General features: G+C 45.8%; 1 protein-coding gene and 1 long non-coding RNA gene across 8 annotated transcripts in view; one reads left to right on the forward strand and one right to left on the reverse strand.

Annotated features, from left to right (window-relative positions):
- LOC142575097 (tyrosine-protein phosphatase non-receptor type 11-like) overlaps nt 1-22,059 on the reverse strand; it is a 251,453-nt gene that overhangs the window by 205,690 nt on the left and 23,704 nt on the right. The gene's annotated exons all lie outside the window — the stretch shown is intronic.
- The window catches only part of LOC142575102 (uncharacterized), a 104,602-nt gene that overhangs the window by 12,681 nt on the left and 69,862 nt on the right, over nt 1-22,059 (forward strand). The gene's annotated exons all lie outside the window — the stretch shown is intronic.

Genomic DNA, 22,059 nt, shown 5'->3' on the forward strand with positions numbered 1-22,059 from the left:
AATACTTATTCCAGACAGAAAAAATATTTCGACAAGAGCCAGTACTTTAATGAGCTCAGTAAACAATTAACACCCCCATGTCCTTCTGTACTTACTGTTTGCCTCGGTTTAAATGTATTTCTGCCAATTTTGTGACTACCTGACTTTTTATATTAGTATCACAAAACACTACACCTGTCAGACCTTGCACTTCTTTTAGTAGCTTATATTTGCGCTGTAGTCTAAGCACATGACCAATATTCTTACTACGATACTTTCACCCGGACACTGAATGTTTTGCCGAGTTCTCAGCAGACTACTCTCAGCAATCAATGTCGTAGCTGATATGTGCAGTGAGGAAGTACACAGTTAATTTCTAGAGTACTTCTCTCGATACACTGATGCCACCTTTTACGCAAAATAAAAGTACAGGCGTATTTATAAGAAGCCATAGAAAACAAAGTGTGAACAAAACATGGATCCTTTTGTGAACAAACATGGAACTTTTGAGTCATCTCATGTCTGCTGGTAACCTGCGTAGAAGCTCCCATTTTGCTAAAATAACTTTGGAGTAGAAAAACAAGTCATTTGACATGGAAGCAGCGAAAAAAAAAGACACGGACGAAGACAAGGACAAGCGCCGATCGTCCGTTTGTCTCATTTCTCCTTGTGCTGCCGCCTTTTCAAATATGTACCAACACACCCAATTCGCCACATTAATCCAGCAATTTCACGCCTTAGATCTGTGCTGCCAAAATTCTATATACACAGCCTCCAGGAAGCACTTTCAGACACTTCATACCCTAAAGACACCTTCCTCAAGGCACGAGAAACTGCTTAGAATGCTCAAACTCAAAGCACCAATGTAACATTACGTCTGCAAAGAACTGGAAAAGTTGTCTATTAATGCATTAGCATTCTTCCTGTTTTCGCAACTACCTGTGACACTGGGTAGTCCATGGTCAAATGGGCAGCGCATAGGGCGGGCTACTGTGCTGAGCTAAGAGGGTTCAAAACCAACAATCGGGCGAGCTTTGGTCACCAAGTATGTGGAAATGTGCGCAGACGTGCAGCTCCTCAACAAACCTTTTTCAAACCTACATGGGTCACTGGAAATGTGGGACAAGGTAGAGACTGCTGGTTTATATGGCGGCAATCTGTCGTGTCACTGTATTTATTCAATGCTAGTCGTAATACCGTCGACAGTCATCATGAGATTGGATCCGCTGATATTTATTAAATATACAAACAGGCTAGAGAGTGTCGACAGTCATCAAAACAAGTAACTTTTGTGGATGCATGTAGGTAGTGATGCCAAGGAAGGGTGTGAGCAGGGATTACAGGGAGAAGCATGCCATCAAATCTTTGACACCACGATCAAGAAAGATCTACTTAGCAAAGCACGACAAAGTGGCTCAGGCATTTCTTAACAGCACCATGTACTGACTTGTTCCACTGTGATCATTCTTATTTTACTAAAACAACCATTGTATCCAGATTCATCATTAAATGCAGCACAACTGCAGTTAAATGCAGCACAACGCCAATGAGCCCGCCTTTCCAGTTCTTGTTTCACTGCGTCTAGGCATTGCAATCAGACACAGGGTGAAATAAATGAGGCATTCTACAACAAACAAAAATCATGTGTTAGCAACACATCAATCTTACAGAGTTGGGTTTTCTGGTGTGTGAATGGTTTATTAATGTACTGAGTTTCTAGGCATTCATCCACGACAACTAGTTGCAAGTAAGTGCTCATGTTGCCCGTAGCCTGTTGAGTTTCTTTTGCTACACCACTGCACAGTTGTGACATACCAGCTTCTAAGTGGCATCAAAACAATGGTGGCTGTCTGTCGACATTGATGCTAGCACCAATGCAGCAACAGCCCCTCGATTCTGGATCGAGGAAAATTTTTCGCCGCGAATGCGACTAATCAGAGAAACGCTCCGTGATTTCGCACGCACGAAGCGCCACCAGAACGAGAAATATAAGTTGCAGTTAGATAAGCTTATAATGGGCAACGGAACTTTCACAGTCGACCCTTCAGGCAATGAAGTGGTCGCCATCCCTAGACACGAGGCTCCTGCGAATGGCAATTGACGTTTCAATGCAGATGACAAAAAACTGTCTATTGTGGCAAATTTTAGAAGTCTTTTCAGAAATCAGGATCACCTTTGTGCTTTTGTCGAGTGCTGCTGAGCTGATATAATACTGAGAACTGAGACAAGGCTGTCGTGTGATGTGTCCAACAATGAATTATCTCTTTCTAAGAACTTTTTGTTTCGAAAAAACAAGGTAGTAACATGAGGCGATGGTGTTATAATTGCAGTAAAGAAAAAATTATAAGCACGCCTACTTGACACGGGTTCCTGTATTGAAATTTTGTGGGTCATGCTTCAGATTTCATGTGTAACTTCTGCCGTTGGTGTTTGTTACCATCCTCCAGACTCACAAGACACGTTCATTAAATGCCTTAACGAATCTCTAAGCTTTGTATGTAACACATTTCTAGGCTCACCTATTATTCTTGCTGGTGACTTTAACTACCCTGCAATTAACTGGCGGACAGTTACAGCTGAAGGCGGCCCAAGGAAAGCTGAATGTAAGAATTTTCTTGACGTCATTTCTTCTTACAGATTACGCCAAATAGTTTCCTTACCAACATGGGGGGATGCTATCTTGGATCTCGTGCTGACCACTGAACCTGTCAATGTGTCAGTTCATGTGTTCGATTGCATTAGTGACCACAACGGCCTTCATTGTGAATACGATATAAAGCGCAAAACAAGTGTACATGAAACGAAAACCATTTATGATTATGCGCGAGCAAATGTTGAAATGATCACCAGCAAGCTCTCGGCTTTTTGTGTAGAATTCTTGAGCGGCATGCATGATCATGATAGCAATAATAACTGGATGATTGTTTGTAACAAGCTGATTGAACTTAAAGAAAAGTACATATCAAAAATACAAATAACTTTGTCTACTGAAAGTGCATGGTTCACCTCTCACGTAAGGCGCTGCATTAATAAAAAAAAGTGCACTTATTCAAAAGCTAAAATTTTGACATCTGATGATGCCTGGAAGTGCTATCGGGAACAATCCAAGTTATGCACAACCGAAATTGAAGCAGCTAAAGACAAATATTTCAACCTTGATATTTCCAACATGTTAGCCACAACACAAAACAATTCTGGAAAGTAATAAACCCCAAACCATCGTCATCAGGCTTCATTTCAATAAGAAAGGCAATGAATTCCTTCCATCATCGGAGGTCGCTACTGCATTAAATTATTTCTTCTGTTCTGTTTTTACAAGTGCACTTCCCGTTCCCGCTAATGTTGAACTCTGTTCTGTTACCTCCATCTGAATGATATCATAATCACCCAAAAGGGCATTGAAGCTGCCATTGATAGTCTTTCTAACAGCTCAGCTCCCGGTCCAGACGGAATCCGTCCGAAACTACTAAAAATGACTAAACCAGTGATATCTCGCATTTTCGCCGCTCTTTTTCAACAGTATATTGATTCATAATTAAGGGTTCAACAAAAGTTCGTCTGGTCAGGCATGGAAATAAAGGAATTGCGGTCACTGACCAAGTCTGATAAATAATCTGACGTTTCGGAACCGCGTACGGGTTCCTTGTTCACTGAGTTAGACAGGAAGTCGTCGTCACTTATATAGCCAGCACGTGACGTAATGAATGTGCGTAAACGGCAGGCATAGTCCCTGGTGTCCGGTTCATTGTAGCTGGTGTCGATTGAATGATTAGGGATTCTAGCAGCCGTCGGGATGACACGTTCTTTTCTTTAGCGACAACACGACAATCCGTGCACGTGCAGCCATCCCTTACGTCCAAGGAATCAGCGAGGCACTGTCGCGCGTATTTTCGAAATACGATTTGCGCATTGCCCACATCCCGACCAGCAAGCTCCGGAACCAGCTCATGAATGTGAAAGACAGGTTACCTGTTGAATCATTCCCAGGAGTTGTGTATAAGATACCATGCGCTGATTGCCACAGAGTATATATTGCTGAAACAGGGAAGTTCTCCAGACGCCTCAAGGAACATAAACGTGATGTAAGAAATAATAGCCACACGATGAACGCCATTGCCGAGTATGCGCATGAACATAATCACAAGATTGACTGGGACAATGCCACTGTTGTCGCCAAAGAAAAGAACGTGTCATCCCGACGGCTGCTAGAATCCCTAATCATTCAATCGACGCCAGGTACAATGAACCGGACACCAGGGACTATGCCTGCCGTTTACGCAAGTTCATTACGTCACGTGCTGGCTATATAAGTGACGACGACTTCCTGTCTAACTCAGTGAACAAGGAACCCATACGCGGTTCCGAAACATCAGATTATTCATAGACTTGGTCAGTGACCGTAATTCCTTCAGTATATTGATTCAGGATGCGTTCCTGACGAATGGAAAATAGCCAAAATAATTCTAATCTAAGTCCGCTGACCCGTCATCTGTCTCTAACTACAGACCAATTTCACTGACCAGTATTCCATGCAAACTATTAGAACACATTATATCATCAGCAATTATGAAATACCTAACCGATCACAATCTCCTCTTCATTAAAGGGACACTAAAGTGAAAAATGATTTCTTCTGCATCCGTAAATTACCGTTCTACAACACCAAAAACACCACTCTTACAACGATAAGACGTTTGGTAAGCCAGAAAATGCGCAACAACGAAATACGGGTGGCGACTCCTACTTAAGTTCCCGCACCTGGGGGCTGTAGCGTCTTGGATTTTGATGGCATCTTCTAGGGCCTACTAATTATATACAGCGGTACAGATTGACTACATTGTGTTCTAAAGGAACCGAATATTAAACATGGCAAGTTTCGGGAACCTTTATTCAGCCAACGCAGCCCAAATGCGCAAACATACTTTGGAATCCCTGACGTCAAGCTGACATACTGGCACTGGGGTGTAGGCGCGAAATTTAAATACTGATACTTCGACCTTCATTTTCTCATCTAATAATCAAACTATTTTTTTTTAAATGACTGCCTGCAGGGTTCTCAAACAATGCTTCATTAGTCTAAACTGATTTATTGTTTCGCTTTAGTGTCCCTTTAACCAACACGGGTTCCAACGGGGTCGCTCGTGTGAGACGCAGTTATTCGAGCTAGTCTCTGACATGCACCAACGCCATATTTATTGATTTTGCGAAGGCTTTTGATAAGGTAGCTCATAACCGTTTATTATCGAAACTTCGCTATATGAATATAAATAGTAAGGTTGCAAATTGGATTAGTAATTTAACTAACCAGTACCAGTTTGTAACTACTAATGAATTTTCTTCTCCGCGATCACTAGTTAAATCCAGAGTGCCGCAAAGATCTGTATTGGGACCAATTTTATTCCTACTGTACGTCAACGACATCAGCAATATTAAATCTACAATAAGACTATTTGCAGATGATTGCATAATTTATAGACAAATTATTAACTCTTTTGACACTGACATTTTGCACTCTGACCTCGGGAAAACTACCGACTGGTGTCAACAGTGGCAAATGGAAATAAACGTTTCAAAAACTAAGGCTATAGCTTTTATTAGATCTAGTAACCCTAGGGTTACCCGTTACGTGATGGATGGCATTAGTATTGCACAAGCGAAACAATAATATACTTGGGAATTCATTTATCTTCAAACGTTTCATGGAATCATCACATTAATGCGATTACTAGCAGCGCGTGTAAAACCCTTGGCTACATTAGGCATAACCTTTACTCTGCAAACAAGTCCACTAAATTATTAGCCTATACGGCACTGGTTTGTTCAAAAATGGAGTATGCGTCTTTTATTTGGAGTCCGCATCAGTTGTACCTCATAAACAAGCTTGAGTCAGTCCAAAACAAAGCAGCCCGCTTCATCACGTAAAATTACGAACTTCTAGCATCACTAACATAAAAATATCTCTAAATCTTCCCTCGCTAGAAAATTGAAGGCTGATAGAACTTCATTCCCATTTTGACAAGCTATATCAATGTGGGTCGTCTTTCAGCGCATGCCACATCAGGCCCACCCATCGTATCTTCCCGCGCCTTGATCATTCCTTTAAAGTGCAGCCCGTTCTTGCGCGCACTAACTTCTTGAGTCACTCGCCCCTCTTTCTCGCGATATATCATTGCAATATGTTACCAAATGAAATCGTGTCAGCTCTAAGTCATGATGATTTCCTAGCAAAACTAAAACACAAGTTTTAACGTACTAACATAGTATTCTCTTGCTCATTTGTTATAGGCATCACTGTGTTGTTGAGTGCCTTTTTCATTTTTCTTATTTTTACTCTTGTTTTACTTTTTTTTCCTCACCATATTTTGATGTTCCTTGTGCAAATGGTTTTGTTCTAGGTTAGCACAGAGTCACTTGTACTGCACAAAATATTTTTCTGCTTGTGCTTTTCATTATTTCATGCAGTATCTGCTGGTATGTGTAAGTTTTTAGCAAGCATTTTTTCTTGTATGAAATGACCAAGTTACGTTGATTTTGTGTAACACCCATTTTAAATCTGTATGTATCTTCAGGGTTTAGGATGTGTCGTTGTATTGCTCTTACTAGTTTCTTTTTGTTTGTTTTCCTGGTTTTTTTCCTTGTGTTCTTTTTATTGGAGCATGCATTATCTGTTTCAATGCGTATACTGTACTAATCACTAATTTATTGTAAGACCCGTACGTAGTGCCCGCATGGGCCTTTAGGGTACTTGAATAATAAAAAAAAAAAAGACTGGGAGATGCTGGTTCACCCCTATAACAAAATTGTGGCAGAAACCATCCCATGATGCCTGTTGACGGTAATGCGTTAGCATTCAATCAATATTGTAACACTATATTACCACTGCTTAAACAATTCATGTATATCAGGCATGTACTGCAGTGGGACTTCTCTTTAGCGCTCCCCTAACAACACTACGTGCCTCCAAAGTGCACGGCGCGCTGGTGCATGCGAATGCTGAGATAAGAGTCAGACTCTAACCGGTCGACTCTCTCGCTTCTTTCTGGAGAAATTGCACCATCTAATGGGACTGGCCAGAGGTTCGCATGTGGCCTCCGAGATGAGAAGCGTGGTGCACCGGTGCTTGCGAATGCTGAGACTGGTTCCCTCGCTTGGTGCCCACTCAGTGGCACATACTCAGTGACCCAAGTTGGCAAGAGGTTCATTGTATTCATGGTGCGGTTCGCTACAGTCTCGTGGTGAAAGGCATTCACTGAAAAGTGGCATATACTAATTGCATTTGTGGCGCAGCCTGATAATGCACCAGGTTGCTTTTCTTGAGGAACCCTTGTGATGCGAGTTGGACTGCGCTCAGCAATGGAGAAACTTAAGGGATCTTTTTCGTCATTATAGAGCAACACATTTCCAGGGGCACGCACCTAGTTACTCCAGTTGGCATCAAAGACGTTCATTGAAGAACGGCACCCCCTACTGGCACATATTCAGTAACCCAAGTTTGCATCAAAGGTGCTCATTGGGGGCCAGGACAAACTGAGTGGCAGATACTCAGTGCTCCAAACCGGCGCCATAGTTTCTTCAAACAGCAGTACCTATGCAGTCCCGCGTCTACGGGGTCCCATGTCGGCATGAAAGACTTTCACTGAAGAGCGTCACCTATGCACCCACTGCCACATACTCAGTGGACCTCTTTGATTTTCCACTTTTGGCGACCCGCGGGCTGCTAGATCCGGCCAGAGTGCCTTAATTTTTCTTGAGTTATTCCGCGCAGTGCACAACGCACTTATGCCGCAGATTCGTTTTACTCAGGCTGGATGATTCCGGCTACCTACAGGCTGCCAGCACCAGCCAGGACGATTTTGGTCTGGCTGCTCTCTAAATTCTCTAGCTAGCAGACGACAAAGAGAAGCAATGAGCACTCGCCACCATCTTTGTGGGGACTTGATGGATTGCAACACGGGCACTTGCGGACTTTTACCTCACTCGAGCCAACTGCATGGCTACAGTCACCTTCAGATTTCCTTACTTCTGGTGATACCTTTTCAAGGTGCTAACGCACTGTTCCACCTTGCAAGACGGTGCGATCGGAGCAGCAGCGAACCAGTTGAAGCTACTTTTTTTTTTGTGTATGTGTGTCCCATGAAGGCTTCTTCTGGGCCGTGAACAGCGCACCGTGCTCTTGTCCGTGCATGCTGTCTGCATCGGCATGCGTGCAAGTCGTGGATGTTCATTCCCTCACATTACGGTGCCCGTTCAGTTCATACTTCTCGCACATATGTGGTGTTATCTCCTTTTTCTGCAGTTAGCGAAGGCGTCGCAGCTATAGCCAGTGTTTGCTCTGTCTCTTCGTTGTATGTTTGGATGGCAGCTCAAAACCAATGCGTTCTAACAAGGCCGCTGATGTAAGGGAATGCACTGCTTGAGTAATAGCTACACTTACATTAGCTTATTGTTCTTATGATGGCGACCAGTACTGTTTTTCGTGTGAAACTTTTCGTTGGTCACAGGCAGCGTGCATTTTCATTCACCAGCTGCATCCGCAGCTCCTTCAGCACAGGGGCAGAAGAGAAGCACCATCAGCTGAAGCCGAAACAAACTCTGAAATCGGAGCCCAAGCAGGTTGGTATCAAATTTTATGCATATAAGACATACCCAATATCCTGCTTTTTCGCGTCTTGTTGAATGACAAAACGCCAAATCATCAACGTTGCCCGATGGTGATGCGACACTGTGAGCAGGCATTCTTGAGCGACTGCTTTTGGGTATGACGATGGGATGACGAGAGTCTGACGAAGATGATAGACAATTTGGACTACTGGGCCGGCGAAGGACGGTAATCAGTGGAGGGTAATGACCAAGAGAGTTTTGTAGCACATTTTGGAGCAAAAAGAATTGCAATTTGGAGCAGATTTTGTAGCAGCCAACAATGATGATTTTGAATGGTTATCAGCTAGACACTAATCCTCTATGTCAAAAATGGTTCCAGGATACCGATGCACATCACTGCGAATTTTCTCAAGGAAGATAATCCGTGTACATGATCAAACAAAATTATGACCACTGCACGCGGCCACAGTGAGTCAATATGCACACTGGAAAAAGAAAATACCGTGCGTCTCCAGTGGTAAAGCAAGCCACGCAAAGGAACAAGAAAACTCCTGGCAATACAGTCATGTCGTATGTAGGATGGCCATTGGAGCAATTTTATTTCATGCCTAAAGTCATCCAGTAAGTAAAATGGCCAAGCTACAAATTAGCTGCATTGCGAGCACACACAGATCACACGACACAGCAATTCAGCCAATAAAATGCATGCGAGCAAGTTTCAGGTTGCCGAGTGCCATGACACAGCCACCATGCCGAAAAGGCATTTTTGGTTAAGCAACACCTCTCCCATATAGGACACCCCGCTGATACGACATACGAGTATGGGTACACCAACACAAAATAGGTCGAGCGTGCGCTACTAGGCCAAACAAAACTTCATCCTAAACTACGTACAACCCACAAATAGGGTGCATAGTTTCCTAATGATGAACTGCAAACATCCATGAGTGCGCACTGGATTCTATTAGCTCAGTGACCATTTAGGTCATTTAGCTTTACAAGTGACAAGAGATGTGACGGCCCTCTTTGCAATAGGTGGTGGAAAGCGCCTTCTGGTGTAGGCCACAACTCCTGGTAAAGCTGCTGCAGGGGCTAGTTGATGCGACTTCATGAATGAGCGCACTGCTAAGATTTGGCGAAAGACTGGTAAAAGAAGACAGACAGGATGATGTGCGAACTTAAAAAGTGGTTTATTTTTCTTCCGGCACGCACCTTATGTACAGAACGTGAAAGACGATAAAAGAAAACAGGGCCCGAAAGAAATTAAAAAAGAGAACTGATTACATTCACAAATCTCTTTTAACATAAACATGTGTGCTCAAGTCAAATGCGCTTTTCTAGATTCTGGTGCATTCATGGCTTTCAAAATTGCATTTCTTTTTTTGATAGAGCAGTCGAAGGCGTGCTCACAAATCCACCACTGACATTTACTTTAAATGCCTGATTTATCTTCGTTTCTGTCTGGTGCTTGTGCCAGAAGAAAAATAACCTAGTTGTCACTTCACGCATCACGCTGTCTGTCTGTCTTCTTATGTTTTCTTTTACCAGTCTACCAACAAAACTCGGCAGCGCACTCAGCTATGAAATCATACCAACTAGCCCCTGTCGCAACCTTACTTGCATGTATTTCGACTTCATTGGGCTTCTTCATTCCTACTCTTCCACCATTACCACACATCAATTTTTTCATAAACTTCATTGCTGAAGAAAGCATCTGGACCTGCAACCTTACGTTTGCACGGGCTCAAGGCATTGCTACACCGTTCTTTCAGCCATGATTGGAAACATGGCACTATCAAACAAAAACGCCAGAAGGCTTTGCAAGATACTACGCTCTGAAAGCTGGAAGAAGATTCGACTGTTTCAGCTTTACATTGGCGTGACGTGTGAAGCAGTCTTCAGGCGGGAAGCGTCGCGCCAAACCACTAAGTATTTCTGAGACATAGCAGAGAAGACTGCTATGTCGCAGAAATGCTTTGCGGTTGCCATAGATGATGCCCTAACTGCACGTTCCTCTCAAGGAGGAGAAGATAGGATGCAGTGAGCCAGAAAACGGTTATAAACCTGTCTGGATGAGATACCCCGAATATGTTGCGTCAAGCCTTGGCAAAGAGCCAACATTTGCGGTACAGCCTTTGAAAACCCCGACTGCCCTGCTCCCCATGGTTCATGGAGTAGCTAGGGAATAACCAGAAGAAGCAAGACAAGCCTGCATTTCGCAAGAGGTGGAGGCTATGAATAAACACTCAAAACACAGAGGGAGGCCACCGAAGATGCGAGAAACGGTGAAATTTCTAAAGGAAGAAAAACTAGTGCTTCTGATATCAGGTAAGACTGCATCGTTTGCGCTTGTTGACAAAGATGTATTGAAGGGAAAAAAAAAACCTTGGAAGCCATAAGCAAGAGCATCGATGTTTCGGATGAAGGTGGCAGAAGGCTGGAACAACTGAGATCTCAAAAAATGAGCATTTGCAAAAAGTGCCTTTAGATGAGGCTAGAAAGACTTGAGAAGGAAGTCCTGCAAGCAGCTGTGCGTAATACCATTATTTGCTGTGAAGACACATAAACAAGGAAACCCACAAGGACTAATGTAGAGGACATGGCAGAGGCTTATTGCAAGGTACCTGCAAAGGCAACTGTCGGTATTACCGGTGGACAACCATTTCCGTATTCAAGGATCTGAGGAGGCGACCACATTCCTTCAAAATTATGTGGCAGTTCGATGTGTGTCAGTGGACATCAAGGACATGTTCTTAGGTATCTCTCGGAAAGCCATGCTGAATGCCATTGAGGAGGGCATAAACAGGTTTGAATGCACACAGTTCATAAAAAAAGCAGAAACTCAAGTGAAAGACTTTTGGACTTGGTTAACTTGTATTTGGACTCAGTTTTTACGGAGTATGAAGGAACACTATTGCTACAACAGGAAGGTGTTTGTGTAGGTTCGTGTATTGCATCAGTATTGTCTGATATGTACTCGGCACAACGAAACCAATGTATGGAGACACAGATGCGTGAACTTCGAATAGCAGCATGCTTTCGGTATGTAGATGATTACTTGCTTTGTGCTCCAATGAATAATGGCAGCAGTGTACCCTAGGATGAAATTATGGCTTTACTTCAATGACACTCTGAAGGGTTGGTGTCCACATATGAAATGGCCAAATGTGGCTAGATGCCAGAATTCGCAATGACCGAACACCGTACGTGCTGGATTTGGTTTAGGACAGTCAAAAATTGCTAAAAGAGCAGTCGCCTCTTCCTGCATGCAAATCTTCTATAAAAAGTTATGCAAGCATACACGTCCAGAAGAGCCTGTGCGGGCAGGTTGAAGACCTTGATCAGCTCAGTAGCTGATAAGGCTCATCGAACCATTACTGCCAGCAAGAATGAAGAATGCACATGCCTGTAGTTTCACCTCCTGTATACCATGCCTCCCACAGACTAAAGAAAATTGTTTCTGGACACAAAGCAGCTGTTGATTTGGCAGCGTCACTAAAACAAATGTCTGTGCAAGAAAGTAAGCTGTGATGTGATCACAGCAACCGCTGTAATGCGAGACACAAAAACAAGTTTGTTGATTGTTCCGATGGGTCATATACAGTATACTGATGTCCTGTTGTGGAAGTTATATTGACCAAACAGGATTGGTGTATCAATGAAAAGCTCAGGAAACAGTTATTTTTGTAATCAGATCACACACCCCAGAAATTAAGTTGCGTACTGCGCATCATGCATGTTTTAACCCCGTTTTCATTACAAAAAAGTTATCACATGGTCGAAAGACCAGACAAAGGGGGATAAATGAGGCATTTCAAGTAAATGTCAGTGATGGATGTGTTCGATTGCTCTATCAAAAAAAGGAAATAGGATTTTTTGTACGCCACGAATACACAAAAACACTCATAGTGCATATGACTTGAGCACACATGTTGATGCGGGCTCAAGTCGCACACCAACAGAGCTGTGTAGCTTTAATCTGTTGTTTCCTTTTTTTCGGCCCTGTTTTCTGTTATCGTCCTTCAAGTGCTGTACATGAAGACCATGCCAGAAGAAAAATAAACCAGTTGTCAGTTTGTGCATCACTCTGTCTGTCTACCTTCCTGCGTCATCTTTTACTGGTCTTTTGTCAAGGCTTGGCAGCACACTTAGCCATAAAACCACAACTCCTCTTCACCTTTAACATAATGTAGCAGATTGGAGCAATTGTAGCAGCATTCCCACCACTGCTATATAGAGTGTTCCAAATCGCTGTAGTAGGCTAAGAATGCTAATCACATTTATAAAGCTGAGGGTGGACAGAGGGCTAGGCCAACAATGCGACATTCTTTTACTGTGCAAAGCCACAATTCCTAAGGGAACCACAAAACACTTGGCCATTTGGCAGAGACAGGGCATGACCATGGAAGGGTCAACACAGACAATCACCAAATAAAATACCTTTGGCCAAGTCTGTTACAACAAGTTTTTCAGTGCAGCAATCATTGTCAGCTTTCCTCAGAAGTCAGCAAACAAAGTGCCACCATCAGCCCATCATTTTTGTAGCCGCATAACGGTCTTCCTATGTGTCGTGTCACTTAATAAACATATTCAGGAGGTCAACGAAGGCTGTCCTTGTTACACACCCTTTGGGATTCCCCATGGAATTCTATCCGTGCACGCATTGCCTCCAAATTCAAAATTAAATATAACAAAACGTGACTCTTATTAGTATGAAGTAATGCTGTGTACAAAACAAACCACCGCTGCCGGATTCAATACACACTTACATTTACCCAAAGAAATTAAATGCTGAAAGCTTCACAGTGTGTGGGTTTGTTCCAGTTGATTCACAGGTCTGACACCTACTACATGCAGCTGTGACCACTTCACTGGGAAGCATTTTATCAGCAATAACGCAGGTCTCCCACCTAAGCATTTGAAGGAAAGAAGCTTTCAATGCAGCCAAGTGTACTACCAACATGCCTGCCTGACAATGAGCAATGTTGAAAACCACAACAATGGTGCCACGATTTCTAGAACAGTAGGCCCCTATGCATTTGCACATATGACTGCATGGTCAGGCCACTTGTGCAGGCAATGCATGAATGAAAAACTGGAGAACATTGCCAACTTTAACCGAAACCTGTAATTTTTTTCTATTGTGTGTTTTTAGAGTCATCATCATCAGGCTATTTTTTTTATGTGCACTGCAGGATGAAGGCCTCTCCCAGCCATCTCCAACTATGCATGTCTTGCGCTAGCAAATTCCAAGTTATACCTGCAATCTCCCAATTTCATCACACCATCTAATTGCCGTCCTCAACTGCACTCCCCTTCCATGGGCACCAATTCTGTAATTCTAGTGCCGCGCAAGACAGGCTTTGCGGCGACAATGGCTACGAGATGGCACCAGAGTAGCGCGCCTCTGTTCACCAATGATGCCACCAATACCATATATGGAAAGACAGCGCTGCATGAGCGGAGGTCTGTCAGTCTGCAGAGGCTACTGTGAAACATCACCCGTACACTGCCTCTCGCAATTTCCCGATCGGCGAGGCAATCGCGCCACACTTTGCTCCATTTGCAAAGTGCTGCACAAGACCAGATTGTCCTCGCCAGCCAATATATCGTGAAATGAAAGAACATGTACAGCTGTGCTTAAATGTCACTTTAGGGAGTATCATAATTGTTGGTGAATTTTATTCTTAATGTCAACTAGAATATTGGCTACACTTGTATGCTCAAGAATATTGGGTACCATATCCAAAACAATATACCAACACTATAGCTTTCTGCCAGAGTAGTAAAGAACATTAGTTGTTAGACTACAGCAATAATGCTTCAATGTAACTCAAAGTGTGTGTGCACATGCCTTAGGAATCATATGCTAATTATCACTGACCATTCACAACCTACAGCGTGCATCCTATGCCAGTTAGGAGTGAGAATATGGCAAAGCTGCTTTTGGAGGCAGTACACCAGTCTGAAAGGCACCAGTGGTTCGTGACGCTCTTGCCTCCCACTTCAAAGATGTCAATTTGAGCAGATACATGCTGAACTTGGTAATCTCGTATCTCATACTGGAAGAACTGAGACTTTGTGCTGAAAGTGCATAGTCGACAGTTACCTATTAAAGCAAGTAAGAAAATGCAGTTGTTTCACAACCATTATGGTGTAAAAGAATGGAAATTGATATCAAGTAACCACTATTTCATTTCCATTGTCTGATTTCAGTGTTTGTGCATGCTGGCACTATCCTTATATAAAAAGCAACCCTCTCTGCTTCAATGAACTTGGCTGCTCTTTCTCGTCTTGTTCACATTGTTTCACGTCCTCTAACACCGCAATGTGAAGCCAGTGGCACCATTTACTATACGCCCCCACTACAACAAGAAAAACACAGTAAACTTGAACCTCAAAATGGCATGACATTAGGTGCCTGACAGACTTGCCATACACTGTTTCCATAGGACAAAACTTTCCACAAGGTGATATCTGTTTGAGCATGACAGTTCCAACATTGACACAAAAGCCCACCATGAAAGAACAAAAATGGATGTTAGGGCACTGCACAGCGTTCCTACAAAAGCATGTCACTCACCTTCATTGCAAGGAGAGTAAAAACAATACACACAGGCTTTTCAATGAGTGGCATTAAATTTATCACTTCAGAAATAAATACACGTGTCAAGTTTTCAGATAATGAAATTAGATGAATGAATCGACCATGAATGTTAGACAAAATAAGAGGAATAGAAAGTCTGTGCAGTCTGCTTGGTTCAAATATATATATATCATTACGATATCATCGAGCGATGCTCAAGAGACGAGCCGCCGCGAGAATGACGAAGTTGGTCAGTGCGCTTGGCGCGAGCGAGTGTCGGCCTGGCTGCCTGGCTCCAGTGTAAATAGCCTGTAAATAGCCTCTTCTGTCTGTGTCTTTCCACACGCAGCATTCTGGTGGAGGTCAGCGATCCCCGTCCTCACCATGGAACTCAGAAGTGGGCGGCACACCGAGCTTGTCACCATGCCTCCCGGTGATGCGCCCACCTATGCAACGGCTTCGGCTTGTCCCACTGCTCCAATCGTCACGGTCGCCCCGCATCGCGACCCAAGTGTGTTCTCTGGCATGGAGGGCCAGGATGTTGAGGACTGGATCAAACTCTATGAACACGCCAGTGCTAATAACAGGTGGGACCCAACGATTATGCTCGCCAATGTCATCTTTTATCTCGGCGGCGCCCCACGCGTGTGGCACCAAACGCACGACGACGAGATAACCAGTTGGGACAATGTCAAAGAGAAGCTACGGGAACTGTTCGGCGACCCCATTGGGTGCAAGGCTGCCGCGAGAAAGGCTCTTGCGTCTCGTGTTCAGTCATCTACAGAGCCGTACGTTTCCTACATCCTCGACGTCTTAGCTCTATGCCACAAAGCTGACGATGCTATGTCCGAAATCGATAAAGTGCCACATATTCTAAAAGGCATCGCCAACGATGCTTTCAATTTGCTTGTTTTCGGCAACGTCTCGACTATCGACGCCATCATCAAAGAATTCCGTCGCCTTGAACAAGCTAAGAGCCGCCATATCACACACCAAATCACGCGGCTACCCAACACTGCTGCTACGTCGACATGTGAGGGTCGACCCCGTCAGACAACCACCTGTGACGACGTCACCCGTATTGTTCGCCGCGAACTCGAGGCCACCTGTTGCCAGCTTTCTCCACGACGCCTCCCGATACGCCAGCAACCACCATTGCAATGATCCAGGCTGTCGTCCCACCGGAATTTGAGAACATGGGTTTGAACTACGTGTGTTCCATGTCTCAACCCAGTGTTCCCCAGTTCTCTAGCGGCCCTCCTCGTACTCGGCAGTCCTTTTCCGCCACATCTCGCCGCAACCCGTCCGACTGGCATACCCCTGATGACCGGCCGATCTGCTTCCACTGCTGTCGCATCGGCCACGTCGCTCATCACTGCCGCAACCGATGGCCACCACCTCCTCGGACATACACCGCCGCTTATTCCCGCACCTTTGGACCTTCCGCTTGAGAATTTGAGAATATGGGTTTGAACTACGTGTGTTCCATGTCTCAACCCAGTGTTCCCCAGTTCTCTAGCGGCCCTCCTCGTCCTCGGCAGTCCTTTTACGCCACATCTCGCCGCAACCCGTCCGACTGGCATACCCCTGATGACCGGCCGATCTGCTTCCACTGCTGTCGCATCGGCCACGTCGCCCATCACTGCCGCAACCGATGGCCACCACCTCCTCGGACATACACCGCCGCTTATTCCCGCACCTTTGGACCTTCCGCTTGAGAATTTGAGAACATGGGTTTGAACTACGTGTGTTCCATGTCTCAACCCAGTGTTCCCCAGTTCTCTAGCGGCCCTCCTCGTCCTCGGCAGTCCTTTTACGCCGCAACCCGTCCGACTGGCATACCCCTGATGACCGGCCGATCTGCTTCCACTGCTGTCGCATCGGCCACGTCGCCCATCACTGCCGCAACCGACGGCCACCACCTCCTCGGACATACACCGCCGCTTATTCCCGCACTTTTGGACCTTCCGTTCCCTATACCACACGCCATGAATCCACTGCCGCTGATGCTCCTGCTCCGAACCTTCGGTACAGCCGCTCGCCTTCATCTCGACGCCATCAGTCTCATTCGCCCCAACACCGTCGCTTCTCTTCGCCGCCTATTGCCTCCCGGATCCAGCCGAAAAACTAGGCACTGCAGCTTCTGGAGGTGAAGCTGCATTGTCGACCCTACCCTCAAATCCTCTGCTCACGTTACCCACAAACCGAAGCCTTCTTGACGTTGACGGCTACCCTGTCCCGGCACTCCTCTATACAGGAGCACATCTTTCAATTATGAGTGCTGCCTTCCGACGATGACTGAACAAGCTCCTCAGCCCAGCGTCGGCATGCGTCGTCCGCGTTGTGGATGGTGGTACTGTGCTTATCATCGGCATGTGTACAGCAAGCGTCAGCATCGCCGGCCGCCACACTCCTGTCCTCTTCACCGTAATTGCTCATTGCCCCCACGACCTCATTCTTGGCCTCGATTTTCTCTCTGCACATTCTTCTCTTATTGGCTGCTCTTCCAGTACCCTTCGCCTTGAGTTGCCGATGCTCGCAGAACCTTCTGACGCACCCCACTGCCGCTTACGTCCCACCGGCTTTCTTCGCCTGCAGCCAAAGTCAATAGCCTACATTGAACTGTTGTCTTTCCCACCAGTTCCTGATGGAGAGTACTTCGTCACTCCTCTGCCTGACATTCCAATAAGGTATGACGTTACAGTGCCTCACGGTATACTTAAGATTACTGGGAACCGCACTCACATGCCTGTCTGTAACATTGGATTGGCAAAGCAAATTCTACTGCAAGGTATTTGCCTTGCCCCCGTTGATTGTCTCGGCGACCAATACGTGGCAGCGTTATCGACCGATGGTTCTTGCGAGCTTAGCAGGCCCCTCGTGCCAGCCTCGGGTGCCGACCCAATATAAAGAAAATGGTTGCGATGGACCTGTCCTCGGGGCAGGCTGAAGAGCTTTGCCAAGTATTATCGTCCTACCGAGATATTTTCGACATCGATGATCGCCCTTTAGGCCAGACGCTCGCAGTACAAGCATCAGATTCTTACTGGCAATGCTACGCCTATTCACCGGCTACCGTATCGAGTTTCTGCGTTGGAACGCCAAGTAATTCAAAACGAAGTCAACAAAATGCTCGATAAAAACATCATTGAGCCTTCTTCGAGTGCCTGGGCGTCACCTGTGGTGTTGGTTAAGAAGAAGGACGGCATGTGGCGCTTCTGTGTAGACTACTGTCATCTGAACATTACTAAGAAGGACGTCTACCTGCTCCCACATATAGACGACACCCTTGACTGCCTGCACGGTTCCAGCTATTTCTCGTCTATTGATCTTCATTTGGGATACTGGCAGATTGCTGTTGACGACAGAAAAAACCGCGTTCATCACACCTGATGGCCTATACCAATATAAAGTAATGCCGTTTGGATTATGCAACGCCCCTGCCACCTTCGAGCGTATGATGGACTCCTTGCTCCAAGGTTTCAAATGGTCCACATGCCTCTGCTACCTCGACGACGTCATCGTCTTCTCGCCAACGTTCAACACTCACCTTGAACGTCTCACAACTATACTTGATGTATTTCAAAAGGCGAAGCTGCAACTTAACTCGTCCAAATGTCGTTTTGGCCACCGGCAAATTATTCTTTCGGGCCATCTTGTTGACGCTTCCGGAGTACAGCCTGATCCCGAGAAAACTCGCGCTGTCAGAGAGTTTCCGGTTCCGAAGACAGCCGCAGACGTTCGAAGTTTTGTAGGGCTATGCTCATACTTTCGTCATTTTGTTCCAGATTTTGCGACAATTGCTAGACCCCTAACTAATCTTTTGAAGGAAGGTGTACAATTCTCGTGGGGCACTGGAGAGGCCACCGCCTTCTCTCGTCTCGTCACTCTTCTAACCTCACCACCCATTCTCGCCCACTTCGACCCTGATGCCCCTACAGAATTGCATACAGATGCCAGCGGTCATGGCGTAGGTGCCGTCTTAGCCCAGCGTCAGCATGGCCAGGATCGCATTATTGCTTATGCAAGCCGCCTCCTAGCACCATCGGAGCGCAACTATTTCATTACGGAACGAGAATGCCTTGCTGTTGTCTGGGCAGTTGCGAAGTTCCATCCTTACCTTTACGGTCGCCCTTTTTCCGTAGTCACTGACCATATTGTAGTGAAGAGGAATGCCCGGCGCTGCAGCCACATTGCCAGTCATCCGGGAGGCACGAGCTCGAGATTGCCTGAGCTGCTCTGGTTGAGACACGCTGCCTGCTGCTCTCTTGTACTATTTTCATATTAGATTCTGATGGAGGAATTAGATTCTGATGATGGAATTACGCACCCGAACTCTGCCATCCGTCATGCCTGACGACTCAAGCCTGACATCCCCACCGGTTGCGAGAGCTCTCCGGCGGTATCGCTTGATCTTGCGACAATGCTATTGATTTCAACTTCAGATCGATGATTGCACTGTGTTGGTTCCGGAAGTCCATGCCGAGAATGATGTCTTGTGAACACTGTTGGAGGATAACGAAGGTGGCAGGGTAAGTCCAGTGATGAACGATAATTCTTGCCATGCAGATTCCAGTCAGTGTAACGAGGTGTCCTCCAGCAGTCCAAATTTGAGGGCCTTCCCATGAAGTCTTAACTTTCTTCAACTGGGCGGCGATGTGTCCACTCATGACAGAGTAATCGGCCCCTGTATCCACTAAGGTGGTGACTGTGTGGTCGTTGAGAACCACGTTGAGGTCATTGGTTCTTTGTCTTGCCTTACACTTAGGTCAGATCACGGCTGTGTCGCGTTGACTTATGGCTGGTACGTGGTCTCGTCAGGTCATCTTTCGGCGGCGTATTCTTTGCTTCCAGACTTCGTCGGGATGGCGGCGTGTCGTCATCATGTCCTCGAGATAGTCTCTTCGGCGGTGGCAGAGGATCTTCGGCAGTTCGAGGAACAGCAACCACACCTCCATCGGTTGCTGCTTTTAGTTTTCCGGATATCGGCTCGCAGAGCAGCCCCGGGCTGTGCCAGTGTATGGATGGGGTTGCGGCGACAGGTAGCAGCCTGGTGATGGTGAACGAGACGGTCGTCGTGGGCTCCACTGAGTAGCCGCGAGGTAGTCGGCAATAATGCAAGGTCGTTCGCCAAGTTGTGGGCACAGCGCGTTAACGGCGAACCCTCGGAGTCCCATTTTGTGGTATGGGCATCGGCAGTAAATATGTCCGGCTACCCTGCAGTGATAGCAGAGCGGGCGGTGGTCAGGAGCGCGCCAGACGTCTGTCTTCCTCGGGTAGCTGCGCTGGCAGCGGTGGAAGAAGGAATTGCGACGTTACAGGGCCCTGGCGCAGTTGCAGAAGGGGACCTTGACGACGGGCGATGGCGGCATAGGTCATCGTTTCCGGCACTAGAAGCGATGATTCGGGTTGCACTTCAGTAACGCCCAGTGACCGTCGCAGTTCATCCTTGACGATGTCAGTGACTGAAGACACCTGAGATTGCGAGGAAGGAACATCTTGCACAGTTATTTGCGCACAATGGCCCTGATGGTCTCTTGGAGATCACCGAAGCCCATTGTTTGGATGGCGGACCAGGGCGTGAGCACTTGGCAGTTATATATTGCCTAGTGCGCATTTCTAGAGTTTTCTCAATCGTCGTTGCCTCTGTCAAGAACTCATCTACGGTCTTCGGTGGGTTTCGGATAAGTCGGGCGAAAACTTCTTGCTTTACGCCTCGCATCAAGGAACGCACTTTTTTCTCTTCGGACATTTCCGGGTCAGCGTGCCGGAAAAGACAGGTCATCTCTTCCATGAAGATAGCAATGGTCTTATTGGGTAGTTGGCCTCGTGTTTCCGGCAGAACTTGGGCCCTTTTGTTACTAACAACGTTTGTGAACGTCCTCAGGAAGTTACTGCGGAACAGGTCCCATGTTGCAAGGGTGGAACTCCCGGTTCTCAAACCAAGTTCTCGCGGCATCTTCCAAGGAGAAGTACACATGTCGTAGCTTATCCTCAGAGGTCCAGTTGTTGAAGGCTGGGATCCTTTCGATGATAATGATGATTGAAGTTTATTGGCGCAAGGGCATCTAAGGCCAAAGAGCGCCAGGACATGTGTTTTCGTTTAATAAAATTGTGGGTTTAGTGCTATGATTTAAAATAGAGGCTGTATAGAGGCCTACACGTAAGACAAATATATAAATACTAGTGAATGAATTCCAAAATAATTATGAAGATAAATATAAAGTCTTAAATGCATGGTTATAGGCACACATGGTAAATTATTGCGGATTGACCGAGTCCCTTGCTTTACAATTCTTGCTCATGCAAGAAGTGCAAGAGAGCTCAGACATACTTCTGTGCATCAGATTGTACCTCACCTGTGAGGCACAGTCTGATGGTTAGCATGAAATGAGATGATATCTAGAAAGTTAGCTTGAGCAAGATAATTAAGCACTCTTTTAAAGTTAAAAAAAAATTACCGACGATTACGTTACTTCCTAATGCGAAATTTGAGCGCAGCAAGTAAGCTGTTTCACCTTTTCGATAGATTGAGGCAAAGAAATCGAGCAACACATGTATGCGCTATCACAGAATTTTTTTTTTATTTTTCACACGTATTCCTTTAACAAAGACTCCACTAGGTAAGCTTCTGCTTCGGCGGCACGCACCTCTGGATTCTGACGGCGACGGCGCTGGGCCTCTGCTCTGGCAGCTCGTTTAGCAGCAGCAGCAGCAGACGGAGGACTTCCATCGGTCGTCTCGCTCATGGCTCAGAAAGAACTGGCAGATAATTTCGCAGTGGCGAACGGCAGCGGCAATTTCGGCTCGGGCGGTGCACATATACAGATCCGCCGCCACCGATCTGGCTCTCTGATTGCCACCGCACAGGGCGAACGGCAGCGGCAATTTCG

Source organism: Dermacentor variabilis, chromosome 3 (genome assembly GCF_050947875.1).
Source record: "Dermacentor variabilis isolate Ectoservices chromosome 3, ASM5094787v1, whole genome shotgun sequence".
NCBI classification, from domain to species: domain Eukaryota; kingdom Metazoa; phylum Arthropoda; class Arachnida; order Ixodida; family Ixodidae; genus Dermacentor; species Dermacentor variabilis.